At 45.1% G+C, this 18,881-nt stretch overlaps 1 protein-coding gene across 2 annotated transcripts in view; it reads right to left on the bottom strand.

The window, feature by feature from the left end:
• The window catches only part of DOP1B (DOP1 leucine zipper like protein B), a 103,445-nt gene that overhangs the window by 78,560 nt on the left and 6,004 nt on the right, over positions 1-18,881 (bottom strand). The gene's annotated exons all lie outside the window — the stretch shown is intronic.

Below are 18,881 nucleotides of genomic sequence, written 5' to 3'. Positions count from 1 at the left end.
AGGTTTCAACATTGAGTGCTGCGCACCACAGCTGGGAATGTAAAAGGGTGCAAAATGTTAAACATTTGATTTGTTTCCCAATTCCACTTCTCGATACACACCCAAAAGAACTGAAAGCAGGGACTCAAACAGATATCTGCACCCCCATATTCGCTGCAGCATTATTCACAATGGTCAAAAGGTGGAAACCAACCAAAGGCCCACGAATGGATGAATGGATCAACAAAATAGGGTCTATATATTCAATGGAATACAATTACAGGCTACCACATGCATGGACCTTGAAGGTACTGTGCTAAGTGAAATAAGCCTGACACAAAAAGACAAATTCTGTATAGTTCTACTTATATGAGGTTCCTGGTGGTGACCAGGGGCTGGGGAGACGGGGAATGGGGAGTGAGTAGTTAATGGATATGGAGTTTCCAGCTCGGGAAGACGTAAAAGTTCTGGAAATGGATGGTGGTGATGGTTGCACAACAACGAAACACACTGAATACCACTGAACTGTACACTCAAAAATAGTTTAAATGGCAAATTTTATGTTATGTGTAGTTTACCGCCAAAAAAGAAAGGAGAAACGAACACTGTGTTTCACCCAACTGCTCTTGCTGGCTGAGCTGCAAGGGCCGTGAACTCTTGAGTGATGTTCACATGTTGGACTAACTGAAAACTCTTTCCTGAGCACAGAACAAAGGGACTCCTTTTAACAAATCCTGAAAGGACCCAGGGACTCAGTCCAGCCTCGCCTAAGTGTGAGTTTTTAACCCTTAATTAGCAAAATAACCCCTTCGACTGTGTCTTACCCTCCAGTGCCTACAAGTGCCTGACTCCTTTTCATGCCCCTCCCAGCTGCTCCAGAGCTGCCAGGGCCGGACCCCTGGTTCAGGTCAGGGAGGGCCACCCTGGCTCTGCTGTCCTCTGTCCGCCTCCATCCTGGCCTTTGTTTTGGCAAGACCCTTTCTCCCGTGAGATAAGCTCAGGGACGTTTCCAGGGAAGTTTCATTGTTTGGGTTGTGTTTTTCAGGAAGCCAGAAACTCAAAATGACTGGCCAGAAAGCTTAATATAATCTCTATATATATTTTAAACAGTGAATAAAAATGATGTATACAAAAAAAAAGAGAGAGAAATGTTCTTCTACAAATGTAGAATAAATATCTTGGGAAACAGACGTATTAGGAAGGAAAAAATGGCCATGTTTTCAAAATTACTATTTAAAGTGCTAACCAGAAAGGAAAAACATGATTAGACGGGAAATTAAACTTCCTTATTTATTTCACTCAGACACTATACAATTTTAAAGGTATCCTTTGAGCTATAATTACGATATAATTACAATATTTTTAATCTCATTGTATTCATGGGTTCAGCACACTGAACTTGGAACAAAATAATAAAAAATAAAATATAAATTTTAGAAAAAAGGTTTGAAGCACATCTGAGCTCCCCTAATGAAGACCAGGAAGTGTTTCACTTTGCCCCGCCCAAGCCAGTGTCTGTGTTTCACTTTGTTTTGCTCTGACATGACACAATCTGACAGTCTGATATTCTCCAGGACGCCCAGCGTGATTCAGAACAGTTTTATGCGAGAAACATGATTAAAAATTCCAAAAGGGTAGACCGTGGACTCAAAACTTAATACACTTAAAAATGGTTAAGATGACACATTTTACGTTGTATTTTATCACAATTAAAAAAACTTTTTAGGATAATTTAACAATACAAATGGGGGAATTTTTAAATGTTCAAGCCTGTAAAATAAAATTTTAAATGTTTCCTTTAAATGTTCCTAGAAGAGCTCGCCCAAACCCGTTCATGCACAGAGTGGTAACACCGGCTTCAGAATGCCAGATGCTTGTCTGTAAAGGAACGTAAGGAAGCCAATTTAAAAGCCTGTCTCTCATCAAGCAAATGGTAAGATGTTGGCATGTCTTCCTCCTGGAAGTCGGTCATTTTTATAAGGATGTTCATTTCATGCCACAAAAACGAAGCTGTACAGTGAGTCAGACCGACCAGGTGGCACAGGTTTGAACCCTCATTAAATACTTGCCAGGGGACACCAACAGTGCCCTTCAGACAGAATGAAGACAGAACAGACACTGAGCAATAACAAACGGGCCAAGACTTCCCATATTAAAGTAGGCCATGCTGACGGCAGAGAGCGTCAGGCCGTCCCTGAAAAGGCAGTGACCTGGCCACCGCACCAGCTTGGGAGGGCGGGGGCGGGGGATGGCCAAGAGGCCGGTGGGGAAACAGACACGTCATCAAGGCACTTGAAAGCCACTGCAGGGAGCTGGGATTCACAGGGAGCCAGCAAGGCCAGCTTTGGCTCAACCAGGGCAGTGACACTGGTACAACTCCTTTGTAAAGGAAGAGCTTCCTTCTCAAAGAGGTCACCGACGGAAGGGTCACTATATTGCTTCCTGCTGAATGCTTACAGCAAACCTGCAGAGCCGTGCACCCAATCAGTCAACTCTCAGCGTGGTTACAACATCCACGTCCCAGCCTGCAGTAGAGCTGCCAGCAGGGCATGGAGTTCTCTGGTTGACTGAACCTCCCGCAGCACCATTAGGACACATTTTTGTTGCTTAAAAATTTCTTAAACTTTATTTTATGCCTCTTGCATCAGTTTTACCTTATGTTGAATACCATGCTGCTTGCATAGGAGGATGACTAAAAAGTGAGCATCTACACGCCTGGAGACCTCCGAGAGCATGGCTGAAAGGCAAAGGCAGCAGCCCACCCAGCTGACGCTCCGCCTTCTCACCCAGGAAACGTGCTGTCACCGCTCACAGGCTGGTCCTGCGGGTCAGACTCCAAAGGGAGCTGGAGCATCCGGGGTGCTCACTCCACGTCTGCTCCCCGGTGCAGCAGGATCACCACTGAATGCACATGAATGCACGTGCACGCACACACACGACACAGCACCAGGGGCCATCCCATCTCCTGGTTAACACAACTTGGGAATCTAACACTAGGTCCGAAAACTGCTTCTTAAGCCATTACAACAAACACTTCGCCACCTCACAGAAGGCAGGCTACAACACACGTGCTCAAAGATCACTCTTCCATTCCCCACCTCTGAATTTACTCCCTTTAGACTGTAAAAGACACTCGCTGTCACCACTGACACCTATCTCCCCTGTCTCCCCACAGAGAAACTTCATGGGCTACCGTGATGCTTTCCAGCGCTTTTCATGTTTCCAGGTTTATTCTTTGCCGAGAGCAGTGCCGGTCCTCAGCCCTCCCTCTCGTCCACATGTCCCCCTGCCCCCTGGGCGGTGCGGGGCACTGGCTGAGCTGAAACACTGCACGTAGAGCTGGGAAATACCTCAAGCAAGTCTGAGCTTCATTCAGTGTCTTCATCAATAAAAGGAGCTGAACGGCACTGACTTTGGAGGATTCCAGGTTTGAAAAGTAATGGGTGAGAAGCATGTATCAGGGGCTCACTAAAGGGAGGCACTCTATTTTCGAGGGCTCATGATGGAAAATGATGGGGGAGGTCCAGGCCACCGAGCTCTACAGTAAACCACACAAAAAGGAAACGAACCCGTGGGCAAACATACCCTCCAGGATACAGTCTAAACCCTGAAACACACGATGCAAAGAATACTGAAATAGGTGAGGATTTATAACCACATTCTGTACAATAGATACAATAATAAAAGGAAGCATATCATTCAGATAGTAGATGACAAAATGTCTGGAAATGTTATTTTTCCTTTCTTTAAACTTATTTTAACCCACATATAAATGATATATTAACAAATAAACCAAAAGCCTAATAACCAACTTGTTAAAAGTCAAGAGCTAGGAGAGAAGAACAAAAATCATGGGGACAAAATCTCACTACAAATCCCGAACAGGCTTCAGCCCTCAAAGTTTTACTGGTAGAACTCGGTATTTTGCAAAACTTACACCCTGGAGGGCAGAACTGGCATCAAACGAGACTCATCGTTGCGCCTTTCCGCACACAGCAGCCTCCTCTAGGCACCCTCCCAGCCGCACGTCCCCATCCACACTGCCAGCACAGAGTGGGTTCAGAGGCCAGGACGCGTCCTCCCCATGTGCTCTGATTCCACGAGCCCATGAGGGCCTCGGGGAACAGAAGGCACCAGGACTGTGTGACCAGCACGCGCAGCAACAGCGTCAAGGAATGTAATTCGGTCTCAAGATGGGAGGCGAGGAACACACCTCTCCCATGAGGCACTGTCCTTTCCATCAGATCTGAATCTGACCCTCGGTCCTTCTCCTCCGGGCACTCCCCTGCTCTCCTGTCTCTGAGACAAGCTTTCTGCACAAGTCTGCAACAGCGAAAAAAACAAGGTCTGGGTGGCAGAGTCACTAATGATCACGCAGAAACGGTGACAAAGGCTTGAGAGCCTGGTTCGCTCTCTCCAGATCAATTTCACCCAAACCTGCCTTTTCTCTCCAAAGCCCAGCAGCTATGAAACTGCCCGGGATGCTCAGGACTGAGAGGCAGAACGCGTGGCCGGCATAAAGCAAGCACTGGAAGAACACGACCTCCTCAGAAATACAAGGAGGGTCCATACTTAGGATGAAACCTGTGCAGACGGGGAAACAAAATCCTCGACAGTCACTCCACAGAAGCCTGACACCAGCCAGAGCCACACGAATGCCAACGGTGAAGGTGCGGATCAGCACAGGACATTCTGCACCTTTTAAGGACACACAAATACCTCCACTGTCAAGAAACAAGTGTGCCTGCATCAGCCCACAGAGGAAACGTGCTCCCATGGGTTAAGGATGGTCTAAGGCTGCAGAATAGCTTCTGGATGTAAAGAATAGGATATTTGACTATACAAGTCTTAATGAAGGCACCTACCACCTCACAACCCAAAGTCTAGAGCAGTGGTTCTCAAACTGGGGCAATTTTTTCCCCCAAGGGACACTTGGCAATGTCTGGAGGCATTTCTGGCTGTCATGGGGGGAGGGGGGCTGGCATTTGGTAGGCAAAAAGTCCAGGATGCTGATAAACCTCCTACAACGCACAGGACTGCACCCCCATCCCATCACAGGAGGCGATGCCAAGGCTGAGAAACCCCGGTCCAGAGGAGCCTGTTTCTGAGTTTGGTTAATGCAAGGGCCCAAAGACAGCCTAAAAGGACCCAGGCTTTTTCATTGCTTAAGTGGTCCCAATGGTGAACTGACTTATCTTTAGCCTTTTCCTGTCATAACCTCCTGACAAACATCAGGTACTAAATTCTCACATGACCACAGAGAGAAGCAAAGAAAAAATTTTGGTTTCCTTTCTTGTCTCCCTGCATTAGAGGAAATCCTTTCCAGAAGCCAGCTGGCCACATCTCATGGTCAGAGAAGGTCACATGCCCATGTCTAAATTAATCCCAAGGAAAACAGAAAACCAGGATTAAGTCCTCGAACCATGAAACGGATGGCTGGGCCTGGAAGATGGGGGCCACCACCCTGCAGCACATCACCACCTGATCCCTGGACATAACCGGGTCCTTCTGACGAGAAGGAAGAGCATGAGTGGGTGGGCAACCAGCATGCCTGCCCCAAAATGAGACGTGGGGAGCCTGACCACGAACCCAGGAGTTCCTCCTTCAAGCTCAATGTTCCTTCCTTCATCCCACAGCACCTGAGTTAGCAACCTTCCAACATTATCTACTTCCAAGGCTTATCTCAGGTGCTGGGAGAATTTGGCTTAAGCACAATAATCACCAAAAGTACATGAATAAAATGTAAGGCAAAACCATGCTGCTTGGAAAAAAGCAATTAATATTTTACAAATTGAGCAAGTAATGAAATGACATGCATTTCTTGCCATACAAAGATAAAAAAGTATTAAGTTTAGTAAATAAGGAACAAACTGATCCTTGATGAGGCAAGCAATATGACGGAGCTGCAGAACTGAGATTGTGGTGAAACACTGGAGGCACTCCCACTAAGAGCAGTGCAGGCCAGGAAGGGGCCGGGACAGGGACCACCCACCTGATTCAAGTCCCCTTCTGTGGCGAGGATCACAGCTGGGCCACTGCTGCAATAAGCTTTTCCCTTGAAGGGAAAGTGGAAGTAACACGTACCATTAAGGTCTATGCACGCTTCCACGTGCTCTTCCCCTTTCCTGTGGAACAGACTCTGGAAGCCATGAGTTAAAAGATGGCAGGCTCCCTGGCTTGAGTCTCTGAAATGACCAAGAGAGATGCCCACTCTGGACCACCACGCTGAACTGATACATGAGCAAGAAACTTCAATCTTACGGTGACATTGAATTTTTGGACTTGTTTGTTACAGCAGCTAACGTTACTGTAATTCATACACTGATAGTATCATCATTAGTTACTCTTGTTCCAGAAAATGCTAGCCAAATATCAGGGGAAAAGCACAAACTCAGTACTGACTGATGATATATACACCTGTCTACCTAAATAACTCAAAACAATTAGCTGAAAAAACTTAGAAATAAGTTCATTAAAATGGTCAGTTTCCAAATTCTGTAAATTGATAGTTTCCTACATGCCAATAACCAGTTAAAACTGGTTGGAATGTGGTGGAAAATAATCCCACTGATAATAGCAAAAATACATGTATAAAATGATGTATTTAAGAAACAGGAAGGACTTACATAAGAGCAATTCAATGCTTAGGAACCAAAGTGAACGCCTTTCAATCCATGGGGAGGCCATCACATTTCTATGCGGAAGGAGGGCCCAAGTGTGTGAAGATGTCGTTTCTTCCCAAAATATTCAATAATTGTTACTTAATACCAACCAACTCCCATGAATTTTTTTTTAACTTTGCAAATGATTTTGAAGTTCATATAGAAGAAAACCACCTGGGAATAGTAGGAAAATTCGGGAACAGAGAAGTGGTGAGTGGGGGTGCAGAATGTGGTCCTGCCAGATACGGACGTCACATAGCACAGCAGCTGAGAGGCATGGCTCTGGCAGCAAGGCAGACAGGTGAATGGAGCAAAATAACATCCACAGGCAAACTCACGTGTCCAAAGGTTTAAGTCTACGTTCACTGATCCAGCAACTTCATCTCTGGTAATACAGCATTACACCTTAAAAAACAGCCACGGGCGGAAAGACATTCACTACAACTGCCTTTAGGATTATGGAACACAGGAAGTAAACTATTCTAACAATAAAGGGCTTCTAGATCTTGCTCTCCCCTATACAGAACCCCCACTCCCTTTTTCTCACACACACACACACACAACACACTAGACAGAGCTACATGTGAGCTGTTCAATCTGCCTTTTTTTGCCCCCTTGTTTTATCATGAGCATTTTCACGTCAGTAACTACAAGTCTACTTTATCTGGATGCCACATATGTCACCACACTGTTGTATCATGTTGTATCCTACAGCCAGTCTCATACCGAGGGTGGCTGTTTCCAGTTTTTTTTTCTATTACATACAGTGAAGTAGATTCTTAGAGTTCTCTTCGTGTTGTATTTCCATAGGATTAAAACAAATTTACAATGATCATGAACTAACTCTCTGATCATTAGTCATTTGGGAAATGCAAAAGCCACAGGGAGATACCACTACAGCACCACTAAAATGGCAAAAGTAAAAAGACTGCTATATCCTGTGCCTTCAGACTGGAAGAACTAATATTGTTAAAATGGCCATACTACCCAAAGCAACCTACAGATTTCATGCAGTCCCTATCAAAATACCCAAGACACTTTCCACAGAACTGAAACAAATTATCCTAAAATTCATATGGAACCACAAAAGGCCCTGAACTGTCAAAGCAATACTGAGAAAAAAAAGAACAAAGCTGAAGGTATCACCCTCCCAGACTTCAGATTATATTGCAGAGCTACAGTAATCAAAACAGCATGGTATTGGCACAAAAACAGACATATGGATTAATGGCACAGAACAGAGGGCCCAGAAATAAACTCACACACTTACGGTCAATTAATCTATGACAAAAAAGACAAGAATAAATAATAGAGAAAAGACAGCCTCTTCAGCCTCTGGTGCTGGGAAAATTAGACAGTTGCAGGTAAAACAATGAGATTAGAATATTTCCTCACACCATATATAAAAATAAATTCAAAATGGAGTGAAGATTAAAACAGATTAAATGTAAGACCTGAAACTGTCAAACTCCTAGAAGAAAACACATGCAGAACACCCTTTGGCATAGACTGTAGCAATATTTTTCTGGGTCAGTCTCCCAAAGCAAAAGAAAAGAAAAAGTAAACAAATGGAACATAATTAAACATAAAAGCTTTTGTGCAGCAAAGGAAACCATGAACAAAACAAAAAGACAACCTATGGACTAGGAGAATATATTTGCAAATGATATGACCAACAAGCAGTTAATATCCAAAATAAACAAAGACCTCAGACAACTCAATATTAAAAAAATTAAATAAAATAAATGGGCAGAAGACCTCAACAGACATTCTTCCAAAGAAGACATACCGATGGCTAACAGCCATATGAAAAGATGTTCAACATCGCTAATTATTAGAGAAATGCAAATCATAACACTGAGGTTATCAAATCACAACTATCAGAATGGTCAACATCAAAGAGTCTACAAATAAAAAATGTTGGAGAGGATGTGGAGAAAAGGGAACCCTTGTACACTGTTGGTAGGAATGTAAATTGGTACAGCCACTATAGAAATTATCATGGAGGTCCCTCAAAAAACTAAAAATAGAACTACCATATGATCCATTAATTCTATTTCTGGGTGTATATCCAGAAAAAATGAAAAAGACACACACACTCCAATGTTCATAGCGGCACTGAGTTACAAAAGTAACCCAAATGCCCATCAAGAGACAAATGGATGAAGAAGATGTGGTGTGTGTGTACATATACATTACTCAGCCATAAAAAAGAATGAAATTGTCATTTGCAGCAACGTGGATGGACCTAGAGATTATGCTTAATGAAATATGTCAGAGAAAGGCAAATACTGTATAATATCACTGATATGTGGAATCTAAAAAATAATACAAATGAATGCATATGCAAAACAGGAACAGACTCACAGATACAGAAAATGAACTAGTGGTTACCAAAGGGACAAGGGAAGGGGAGAGGGTCAAATGAGGGGAACGGGAATAAGAGATACAAACTACTACATATAAAGCTGAGCAGCAACAAGGACATACGGTATAGCACAGGGAGTTATAGCTACTATCTTGGAATAGCTCTCAATGGAGGATAATGCTGTATCCCTGAAACTAATATAATATTGTAAATCAATTATACGTCAACTGAAAAAATAAAGACCACCCATACCAAGCATTGGTAAGAATACAGAAGAACTGAGGTTCTCATAACTGCTGGCGGGGTGTAAAATGATACAACCACTTTGGAAAACAATTTGGCAGTTTTTTTAAAAAGTTAAAATATGTACCTACTGGAAGCAACCCAATGTCCATTAACAGGCAAATGGACAAATAAATGGTATATATCCATGAAATCCTACTCAGCAGTAAGAAGGAATAACTATCAATATACACAACTTGGATGACTCTCAAAACAGTTCTGCTGAGCGAAATAAGCCGGACTAGGAGGGGAAAAAAAAGAGTATGTTCTGTATGAGTCTGTTTACATAAAATTTTTGAAAATGCAAACTAGTAATAGTGACAGAAAGCAGACCAGCAGTTGCCTGGGGATGGGGGCAGAGAAGGGAGGGAGGGAGGAGGACCACAAAAGCCCCGCGGAAACCTCTGGGGGGGCGGATACCTGCTCATTGTCTTATGCAGTGATGGTTCATGGGGCTATACTGATGTTAAAACTCATCAAAATTACACACTTTAAGCACACGGAGTTTACTGTACAACAAAGCTGTGAAAAATTTTTTTGAAAACACGGAAAAAGAAGAGACCATTTGAAAAAGATAAATAAATGAGAATGCCTGTATTTGACTCAAACATAAGCTTGAATATTGCTGTTCATGTTCAGTCATCCTTTTTGAAAAACAGCCCAGTTTAACTTATTTCCTTTTGTTATCAATTTGCTGAAACGAACTATCACAGGCTGGGCGGCTTGAACAACAGATGTTTATTTCTGCCAGTTCTGGAGGCTGGAAGTCCAAGATCAAGGTGCCGCTGACTCAGTTCTTCTTCCGGTTTGCAGCCGGTGCCTGCCTGTTGTGTCCTCCCGCAGAGGGGAGAGAACTCTTTCTTTTTCTAAGGCCACAGTTGTATTGGATTAGGGCCCCACCTTCACGACCTTGTTTAACTTTACTTATCTCCTGAAAACCCCACCTCCAGACACAGTCACGCTGGGGGTTGGAGCTTCAACATGTGAATTTGGGGTAGGGGAGGCCCAGAGGGGTACAGTTCAGTCCATAACACCTTCTTTACCACAGCCTGACATGAAGTTTCTGGTTTCTTAACTTTCTTGATAGTACTTATAAAACGTAAGTGAACCCCTTTTTCCTTATCCATAAACTCAATTCTACTAGATGAGCTTTTTTTTTTTTTAAAAAAAATCAGATGAGCTATAGTCATTAGATTACTGGAGGAATAATTCACCTGTCCAAATCTGGACTATTTCCATCCCTCCAGCAGATCTGAAAGGAAGAACAGCAAAGATATCCTTGGCTCAGATGCAAAATAAATAGACTGCCCTAACTATCAATCATCAGGAGTATATCAGACTCTTTTCAACAGAGAGAAACGCTCTTTCTGAAAGGACCACGTTGCCCTTGTGGTGTCTGAGTGGCTCACAGCAAGGCCGTTCTCTCAACCTGAACAGCAATGCCCTCGCCAATTCTCAGCTCCTTCAGGGTAACGCAGGGTAGGGAAAGAAGCAACAATGCCACCTGAGCCCCAGGGCATCCCCCACCAAAAGGACGGCAGAACAGTGGAGCAGGATTCGGCAGCCCTCACCACGCACGAGGATGAGAGTTCTGCCTGACATTCTATTAGCGGCATTTCCTAAGTCCTGGTGCCAAGAAAAATCACAACACTGCCAGGAACAAATGGGCCCTGTGCTCAGCACTCCCCTGTAGAGGTGCAGGATCTACTTTATTTACAGGGGAAAAGAGTCAATAATTGCCAACACGCCCTTCCAATTTGGTCTCTTCTCAGAAGGCATTCAGGCCCATGTCTTTCCAATATGAAAACTTATCTGAAAACTTGTAGTTTCAAGGTCCCCACCCTGGACAGTAGCATAGGTTGCTAGAAAATGACTAATTGCCCCAAACTGAGACACCATTTCTTTACCACATAGGACCCCAAAAGTGAGGTGACAAGGTGGAACCATGCATCATCCAGGCTGAGAGGGGCTCACAGCCCTATCCAGGTCACCCACTAGGCAGAGTCGGGTCCAGTGGGGATCGGGGCGGCAATTTAAACTGTGTCTCAGTGGAAGGAGGAGGAGGTTGGGGAGGAGGACTGCAAGGGAGACACGTGGGTAAGCCCAACCCCTTCCTTCAGGGATGAACTCCCCTAAAATAACACCCCACAAATGGCCCCCACAAAGAAGCTGGTGCAGAGCTGGCGAGGTGCAATCAGGTGGGGCACAAATCATCAGGGCTCTGGTCTAAACGTGTGTTCCTCGGTGTGGCAGGGTTCGGAGGTGGGGCCTTTGGAGGGTGATCAGGTCATCAGGGTGGAGCCCTTGTGAACAGGATTAGTGCCCTTGTGAAAGGGACCCCACAGAGCTCCCTGCCCCCTCCACCACGTGAGGACACAACAGAAGATGGCCAGCTGTGAACCAGGAAGAGGCCCGTCACCAGACACCAAAGCTGCTGGCCTTGACTTCCCGGCTCTGGACCGAGAGATAATGTCTGTCGCTGATGAACCGCCAGCCTGTGGGGTTTTGTTACAGCAGCCGGCGTGGACTGAGATGGCCGGGAAGGCCGCCCTGAGTGACTCGGAGGCCCGGGCACGTATTCTGTCACCACACACTCGGGAACCGAAGTTCCTCCCGGCGCTCCTGAGCAGTAAAACAAGACGAAATAAGCAACACGCTGCTCCACCCAAGGCCGGCAATGAAAAGCCGTCTGAGCTTTCAACACAAAAAGCTTTTTTAAAAAGTCAATATGAGGAGGGAGAGTGTGCACTTCGTTATCAGACCCTGCTATGGGCTGGACTGTGTCCCCAGAGTTCAGACCTCAGAACGGGGCTGTATCTAGAGACAGGGCCCCCGAAGAGGTAACTAAGGTGACAGGAGGTCACACAGGTGCTGTCCAACATGGCTGGTGTCCTCAGGAGGAGTAGATCAGGACAGACCCACGAAGAGAAGAGGACACAGTGGGAAGCAGCCGCCGGCAAACCGAGCAGAGAGGCCCCTGAAGAAGCCAAACTTGCTGACACCTTGATCGTGGACTTCCAGCCTCCAGACCTGTGAGAAAATCAGTTTCTGTTCTTTCAGCCACCAAGGCCGTGGTATTTTGTGATGGCAGCCGAGCAAACCAACACGGACCTCAAACCAAAGCAGCTTTATCTGAACTGATACTATTTCACGGAGAAAAGCAGCTGATCAGGGTGAGGGCGGGCATCAGGCTCCAGCTCAGACTCACCAAGCTGTCGGGCAGAAGAGGTCTTGCAGCTGATGTGTAAAGAGCCAGAGCATCTCCCCTGGTCTCCGAGCTCTGGCCACGTTCCCATAATGTCACAAGTTGCTCTGCTTTAAAAAGGAGGTGCTCGTCATTAAGCGATAGGACTAGGAGCTGAAACACCTAACACGACCCAAGACTTCCAGCTCCTCCTGCTACTCACGCCACCTGTTTTTTGTGAAACAGTAGGATACTGAATAAAAACAGCAAAAAAGTGGTTCATTTAGAACCATTACGACTTTTGTTTTAAAAAAGAAGCTTTAGTGTTGAGGTTTTTTTTCTAATGTACGGAGTTTATTTCTACTTATTTCCTTCATTTCCCTAATCAAAGTTGTAATCCAGCCTTGGTACAATGGTTGGGTTCACAAGGGCTCAAAATGCACTTGCTGATCAACACTTCTTTAAAAATATTCAGTGAAAGGTGATGGCTTGTGGTCTCAGATAAACAATGAAACAGAAATTATCCTATTCATGTCAATATACATAAAAACTAAAAAAAGATAAACTTTTTTCCAATATGGAAAAATTCTAAAAATGATACTGAAAGTGTAGCAAGTTTTTAAAATGATCCAATTAGAATCTGCCTATAGTCTGACAGTCTGATGCTTCTCGGGGCTCAGTTTTCTCTTATCAAGAGTTGAGCCAGAAGCAACTTCTGCTGTGAGGCTTTGGTTTACATTTTAGAATCTGAAATCAACTACCTTAATTAGAATGCACCGAGACCTAACTTTGCGTACCACAATATTGTTTCTACTTGCATCATAGAGTATTTACTAACTCATCACTAATTCACTCACTGAATTTCTATGTCCATCCATGAGTCCAAGACATCTGACTATCACTAAAGCCTTAAAACTCTTTATTCACATCAACTACCAGGTACACTTGATGCAGAAGTTGCGAGTCTCCTAGAAGTATGTCATTGCTAAGCAGACTGAGGCTTGCTCCCTCCAGCACCCTCCCAAACCCTCCGTGTCCAGAAACTCTGATCCGGGTGTGGAGGCTGCCCACCTCCACCCGACAGGCTCCCACGATCAGGCTCACTCCTCACATCAGCCAGAGAAACTCCCCCAATGAGAAAGGCAGCAAAGCCTTCCCGGAAGCTCAGTGGCTTCCCTCCATCGCAGGAGATCCGCGCTGCTGGGCCCCGGCTACCTCTCCTCCCTCACCTCCCGTCACCTCCCCTCTCCAGCCACGCCCATCCCCTGCTGTACCTTGAACAAAAGCCTGTGCCCCAGATGGCCTCCCAGCCAGCTAGCTCACTGCCTCCAGGCCTCTGCTCAAATCTCAAATGTCACATTATCAGAGAGCCAGCTCCATCTGAGCCAGCACCCCATCCTCCTTCCTTGCTACCAACTTTCCTGGTTTATTTTTCTTCTTAGCATTCAGCACCTGACATCACGTATTTATTCATTGTCTGCCATCAACAAAGCCTTACATTCCATGAGAGCAGGAACCGTGTGTCGAAGGCTGGGCCCTGGCACCTAAGTGTTCAGAATACCCTGGTATCAGTTTGCTAGGGCTGCCGTAACAAAGCCCCGCCCACGGGGAGGCTTACAACACCAGAAACGGAGGTGGGGAGTCGGCAGGGCGGCTGCCTTCTGAGGCTTAGGAAGACTCTGCTCCAGGCTGCGCTTCTGGCAGTTTGCTGGCCATCTTGGGGTTCCTTGGCTTTTAACTGCATTACCCCAATCTCTGCCTTCATCCTCACATGGCATCTTCCCTCTCCGCATGACTATGTCAGTGTCCAAATTTCCCCTTTTTATAAGGACACAGTCATGCTGGATAATGACCTCTTTTTAACTTGACCGGCTCTGTAAAGACTGGATCTTCAAGTAAGTCACACTCTGAGATACTGCGGGTCAGGACCAGTCTTTTTTTGGAGGACACACTTCAACCCTTAACAACCACTCAGCAGCCGTATGAGACTGGGCAGTTAGCTAACCTCACCAGTAAAATGGAGCTAATAATCAGCTCTACCTTGTTTGGTAAAAAAGAAAGCAGAGAGATGTCTCTCCTGTCCGCTTATGTGAGCCGTACAGACACTGACATGAAAACAGTCGGGGGGCCCCGCTCCAGAGCATGAAGCTTGGAGGTCGGCAGACAGGACCTGGGTCCTCCCTCTGCTACTTGCTGACTGTGATCTTGCACAAGTTGCTGCGTCTGAGTCCAACCTCCAGCCACGCTGTAAGTACATATAACTATGCACACTGAGTCCTCAGCACACAGTAGGCTCTCTATGATGTCAGCTGTCATTAGCAAGGCCGAGGGTGGGACAGACGTGTCACCCTCATCCCATGGATTTCCTGCAAGCTCATCAAGGGGGCTGCTCTCCTCATTACCTAATTGTGGCCGCAGAGAACAGGAAGCTGGAGCAAAGAGGACGCAGGAGTGGGGTTACATGCAACTGGGTAACGACCGTAACAGAAGTTGTCTTTTTAAACTCTTACCCCATACGACTCACATCTCACCAGCCACGGGACATCCACTGGACGCGCAAACTAACCCGTCCCAAAGGGAACCCCTGGCCTCCCTTCCCAGCCCACGGGGCCGGCTTCTCCCGTCTCCCTATCGCACCCTTTCAGCTTCTCAAGCTAAAGACCTGGGAGGAAACCTGCAAGTCGTACCCCATTCCCCTTTCCCTTATATCCCACATCTGATCCACAGGCAAAGCCCATTTGCTACACCTCTGAAGTCTATTCCAAAAACAGACGCTTCCCCGCTGGCTCACTTATGTTACAGCAACAGCTCCTAAGTGGTCTCCCTGTTTCTGCCTGACCCCACCTCACTAGAGCAGCTGGAAATGGTTTTAGCACCTAAAACGGAGGCCGGGCCACATCACTCTGCTGGGCAGCTTCCCCCCTTAGGGGCCACTGTCAGACTCCGGTTTTAAAGGACCTACAGGATCAGATGCCCCCCAACCCTCCCCTCTGTGGCCTTGTTTCCTGCGGTCTCCCCATTCCTTGCCTGCTTCATGACAACCTCCCTGGCCACCAGAGCCTGAGTGTGTCTCAAACTGGCACTGACTCAGCAAGGCTTCCTGATGACCCCACTGAATCACAGTGTTCCCGATACTCACCGTCCCATCCCCTCTCCACTCCTGGCACAGCACTCATCACCACCTAACAGCATGTATATTGTGTTTATCACACAGCTTCCCCCACCCCCGCTACAGTGAGGGTAGGGTCTTGTCAGTTCTGTTCTCTGCTGTGCCCTGGCACTTACCTACTGGCATGTTTCAGGCACTGAGAAGGCTACTGAATAAATGAATGAATGAACGAATGGCCAGTGCTTTCAAAGCTCCTTAAAGAAAGACTCAACCGTATCCGATCACCTGCATTCTAAAAGACAGGTTAAAATGATTAAAAACTTTTGAAAGTTTTCAGGGCTACTGAAACAAAGTTTGTTTCATAGAATACCTCATTGCTAAAGAACTGCACTTTTCAAGTTCATAATTTTACCTACCTCAGAATGCACATGCTCCTAAATAAATGGGGAGACATTCTGTGTTCACGGATTAGAAGACATAATATTGTTAACATGGTAATAGTTCCCAAAGCCATCTACAGAGTAAGGCAATCCCTTTCAAAATCCCACTTGGCTTTTGCAGAAATTGAAAAGCTGATCCTAAAATTCAAATGGAATTTCAAGGAACCCAGAACAATTCTGAAAGAGAACAACAAAGTTGAAAGACTCCCACTTCCTCATATCAAAACTTACTACAAAGCTACAATAATCAAAACGTGTGATACTGGCATAAAGATAAGCATATAGATCACTGGAAAAAAAAATGAAAGTCCAGAAGTAAATCCATTTCTCTATGGTCAACTGATTTCCAACAAGAGTTCCAAGACCCTTGAAAATAACTGCCTCTTCAACAGATGGCTTTTCACATGTGGAACAACGTGGGATTTCCATGTGCAAAAGAATGAAGTTGGAGCCGCACCTCACACCAAGTGCAAAAAATTAACTCAGAATGACACTGTGTTGTACACTAGAAATTGACACATTGTAACTGACGGTACTTCAATTAAAAAAAATTAGAATGGATCAAAGACCTAAACGTTAAGAGCTAAAGCTATAAAACTCTTAGAAGAAAACACAGGGGTAAATCTTTATGATCTTGGATTTGGCAATGGTTTCTTGGCTATGCACCAAAAGCACAAACAACAAAAGAAAAAACAGACAAATTGAACTTCATCAAAATTAAAAATTGTGAGCATCAAAGGACACTATCAAAAAAGTGAAAAGCCAACCCAAAGACTGGGGAAAAAAATATGTGCCCAATATATATACAATAAGGGGCCAGTATCCAGAATATATAAGGAACTCTTACAAATCAACAATAAAAAGACAAACAACATGGTGAAAAAACAGACATAGTACTTGAATAGAAGTTTCTCCAAGGAGGATATACAAATGGCCAATAAGCAAATGGAAAGATGCTCAAAATTTTAGTCATTAGGGAAATAAAAATCAAAACCATGAGACACCATTGCACACCCACTAAGAGGGCTATCAGCAAAAAAACCCTGAAAAAAGTGTTTTTTAATAAGTAATATGAGTTTAATTACTCTAGAAACAACCTCCACAATAATGCCTGAACCTAGAAGGTACATAAAAACAACCACAAATATTTTTTATGGTTAAAATATGTTTTTTATGGTTAAAATAATGTCATCAAGGATTAGAAGAAATCAGAACCCTCATACATCGCTGGTGGGCGTGCACAGCGGGGCAGCCACTGAGGAAGACAGTTTGGTGGTTCCTCAGTAAGTTCAATGCAGAATTACCGTATGACTGAGTAACTCCACTCCTATGTATATACCCAGAAGAAATGAAGACAGGTGTTCAAAGAAGAACTCGTCCACAAATGTTCATACAGTATTATTCAGCAAGAGCCAAACTGTAGAAACTCAATGGATAAACAAAATGTGGCCCAGTCACACGATGGAACATTATTCAGCCATAAAAAGCAATGAAATACTGACACACGTAACAACACGATGAACCCTGCAAACACGCTAAATGAAAGAAGCCAGACACAAGAGGCCATGTTATTGTACGATTTCTTTTATATGAAATATCTGTAGACATGGAAAATAGATTAGTGGTTGCCAGGGGCTGGGGAAGGGGAGGGCTGGCAAGGGTTTCCTTTTGGAGGGGGTGAAAATGTTCTGGAACTAGACCGTGGTGATGGCTGCACAACATCATGAACGAACAAGAAGCCACTTTACTGTATACTTTAAGATGGTTGAATGGTTGCATGAATTTTAACTCAAGAGCAAAAAACTAAATACACCCGCCCCAAAAAAGGATGCTGTTTTTAGATTCCAGGAGAGTCAAATAGTAATTATTGACACAGTTAGAAAAACCTGAATATGCCCAAATCCCACACCAGGGCTCCTTGTTTTCCCCTAAAAAAGCAGCCCACCTTCATGCAAGACAGTGAATGTCAGCTAGAAAAATCCTGAGTTACAGCCCTACAACCAAAGCACTCTCAAACTCTTATCTGCTGTTTTATTACAGGTCTCCCTCCCTGCCAGCACCAGCCACGATGCTCCCGTGTTGTAAATCCACCTTGCAGAGACCGTGCAGTTTCCCAGCGACAACCTGTAATAACTGCCTATCTCCACTGTGCCATCTGTGAGCGCTGACAGCTGCCTTCTGGCGGTTGGTGCTGGATGGCTGCCCAGACGCTGTCCCCGTGGTCAGGCCACTCGCATTCTAACTCCTCCCCCACCCCCCCGTTCCTTAAAAAGGTAAAAAGACAAATTCCTTCTCTTTAGCAAGGTTTGTTCGAGTCCCCTGGTGTGTGTGCGCTGGGGAGTGGGGACCTCCCAGAGTAGGCTGGGCATCTCCCAGCTTCCATATGGCACTCAGGCTCACAGGTGTCAGGTGTCACAGCCGGGAGCCCTGGCCACACAGCAATGGGGAGCCAGGCACAGCCTCTCCAAGCCCACATATCTGCTTCCTACAGGACACAGTGGTCACCCAAGTGCTTGGGCGTCACTGCATCACCCTCCTTTTGGGCAGGATGGGAAAATACAGTGGTCCCATCTCTAGAACACAAGGTCAAGCCCACATGCAACCAGTTCTGGTCTTCCTAGACCTGCCACGCCCCATTTTCCCCTGTCCAAACACACACAACTTCTGGGCAGATTTCAGTACTTATTTCATCCTTTATTCTAGGAGTTACCAGTTGGCACTAAAATGGTGAAAAAAAGTAGACCAGGTAAGAAAAAGTCATAAAAATCCTAAGCACTACACAAAGGATGATTCATCTTTGCATAACTGCACAGTTTAAAAACTTATTACCTTGTTTAGACCTAAATATTGTTGAGAG

This window comes from Vicugna pacos, chromosome 1 (assembly GCF_048564905.1).
Source record: "Vicugna pacos chromosome 1, VicPac4, whole genome shotgun sequence".
Classification (NCBI taxonomy): Eukaryota; Metazoa; Chordata; class Mammalia; order Artiodactyla; family Camelidae; genus Vicugna; species Vicugna pacos.
The sequence above is the reverse complement of the archived record's forward strand: the minus strand, read 5'-3'. Positions and strand labels throughout refer to the sequence as shown.